This window comes from Ammodytes marinus, assembly GCF_949987685.1.
Source record: "Ammodytes marinus genome assembly, chromosome: 24".
NCBI lineage: Eukaryota > Metazoa > Chordata > Actinopteri > Uranoscopiformes > Ammodytidae > Ammodytes > Ammodytes marinus.
Genome location: NC_137228.1, coordinates 14,478,839 through 14,481,923, shown reverse-complemented (window position 1 = coordinate 14,481,923; position 3,085 = coordinate 14,478,839).

Sequence of the window (3,085 nt, the reverse complement as noted above, 5' to 3'; positions counted from 1 at the left end):
GCTATTATAACAGCAAAATCAAAACCCCTTGTAAAGTCAGTGGGGAAGAACTGAGTGCACGTTTATGTCGAAAAGCCATCATCCAATTCAGTCCTCTTTGAGACACTATAGTGACAAAAACCTCGCATTTCCTTTCTGTTTCAAAATGCATAAGCGGTTATGACAGGGGTGTGATATTATTGTAGCAGCAGTCATTTGGATCTCACTGTGTTGAAAATGAACTCATTTCATGGTCCGATGGGCAGGGTTCGGGGGTCCCATAGCAAATAAGTGAGAATTGCCACTTGCCCGGCGCTAGGATTGACCTGGGCACTGAACAGAGCGGACAGGAGGGAGTTTGGGAAGACATTTGAAAAATCAAGGCTATGAAATGACCACATGGGCCACAGTGCATAATAGAGCTAGGAAATTTGCATATTGCGTTCATTTAAATGCAGTAAAAAGGGATAGATAGATAGATAGATAGATAGATAGATAGATAGATAGATAGATAGATAGATAGATAGATAGATAGATAGATAGATAGATAGATAGATAGATAGATAGATAGATAGATAGATAGATAGATGGTATGTGAACAAAGGGGGCTGTCATAGCTCACAACATGCCTGTTTACAGTACAGACAGACACACACTGTCTGGACAGGTTATGGATCATGAGGAGATATTCACAGATTTTGACGAAAAAATAATTTTCACAAAAAGCGTTCTCCAGAATCACTGACTCCACCTTTAACACACAGACAGGCACAAGACAGCTGAAAGGGAAGTATACTGTGTAGAAAGCGCAGAGAGGGATGAATGTGACTCTCTTAACTTCACTGAGGGCTATATATCTGCTCTTGTAGAAAAGCTTTGATATTCAAGGCGCATTGGGGATTGTGGGCCACGGAGCATCGCTGCGATAAGGCCCCTCTCTTAAACCTTTGGAGCCTCAGGCCTAATTGAGATACTTATTACACATTGAGCTTTTCACTTTAGCCTTGGGCTTAAAGATTCAAAGAATAAATTATATCCCTTGTTGCCTTGGGGACTTATATGGGAACATACTCTTTCATATGGTTTTGTCCAAAAATAGACCCATGATCATGATGCTAGCTGACCCATTTTCAGACCCACCCAGCCAACCTCACAGTGTACAGGACCTGGCTGATTGAATGTGACTGTTGCAGCAGCCACTATATGTAGCCGCGTGTAGTAGCCCAGAGGGACTCTCTCTCTCTCTATACGCTGGCTACTATCACAGACATGGTTCTATTTCAGAGCCGCTACATGCACACAGTGAGCTAGGCTAGAGTTACAACCAGTGGATATATGAGCATTCATTGTGACAAGGGCAGCGCAGCAGACAACACAGGCTGACTGGTGCAAGCTGACAAGAGACGGCCTCCAAGTGAAAGCACATACAGCAGGCTTCAGGCAAAAGTGCTGAGTGCATTTTGAAAAGTACACACACACGCACGCACACACACACACACACACACACACACACACACACACACACACACACACAGAATAGCACAATTTCTCATAGGGACGGAGCAAACCAAATGTAGTTTAACCAATGCTCGAAGGAACAAGAGTTGGACAAAGGCAAGGTCAAAATCTTTTGGGGCGAGACACTACAGGTGAATAGGTAACTTTGGTATCAAGTTAACATTCTAACGTGTGCCATACTTTTGTTTATGACCAAATACTTGGACCATGGCATTATTATGAGGCTCAGTTGTACTAGTAGGGGCCTACATAATCCATATTAGCAACATAAAGTGTTGTCTTTTTTCCTTTTGTGATCTCCTAAAATGCGATTTCTAATGTCTTATCTTGATGTATGTTATGCCCTTGTAAAGCACTTTGAATGGCCTTGTGTCTGAATTGTGCTGTATAAATATACTGCCTTGCCTTGCCTTTTGGCCTAATCATACCATTAGTGAGTGAGCACCTGTGTGTCTTTTAGCATAATCCTCCATGTGTCCTTGTTATCCAGTGCTGTCTGCCAGTGTTGTTAGCAATAGCCTCATTTGTCTACAGTCATTATCCTAAAGCCTCAAAATGAATCTGGCAAATCATTTATTGATGAATGCTAAAAGCTAAGAAATGACCTTGACTTATTGAATTGCAGAAGGAGGTTCAGAATGACATCAAAGCTCCTTCCCAATCTCAGCCTTTTCCTCTGGGCTAAAAGGCCCAAGAAATATCTATCTATCTATCTATCTATCTATCTATCTATCTATCTGTCTGTCTGTCTGTCTGTCTCTCTCTCTGTAAGTCTGTCTGTCTGTCTGTCTGTCTGTCTGTCTGTCTGTCTGTCTGTCTGTCTATCTATCTATCTATCTATCTATCTATCTATCTATCTATCTATCTATCTATCTATCTATCTATCTATCTATCTATCTATCTATCTATCACAACCACATATTTACTGCAAATAATAAGGACCAATGTGACATATACTAACAGGAGTCAAAGGCCGCACGCACACACACACACACACACACACACACACACACACACACACACACACACACACACACACACACACACACACACACACTTTCTCATTTAGTTGTATTTCCTTTCTTCTTTACCGCAGAGGGACTTTTATGTAGAAATCAATAAGGTAAAGTCAACATTTAGGCCCAGGGGTTTTTAATGTCTTGATTTATTGATTAATAACAGGGCATTAGGCTTTATGGCCCAGCCCTCTTCCAGTGTCTCAGACAGATAATGCAGTATTTAGAATAAACCAAATGAATTAAGTTGACAAGCTGCCATCTTCAGACAGCTATTTGGCTGCTTGATACAGAGCAACATTTCCAGCATCTTCCCTGCGTTCCAATCCCCATACTTTCTGCTATTTAGTACGGAAGAAAAGAGATGTAGGATGTCCCAATTCTTTTGGTCAGATTTAGGATGCTTAAAAATACCTGCATGCCTTCCGGTAGAGATTTTTAGTGTCTAAATCAGTATGCTATTTGGGCGATTCTGACCGACAATCCAGTGCGCACCGGAAGTGACGTCACATCGACAGAGCCTCCGTATGAAAACAACCGGGGATACGACAGATATATACGCAAGAGCAAGT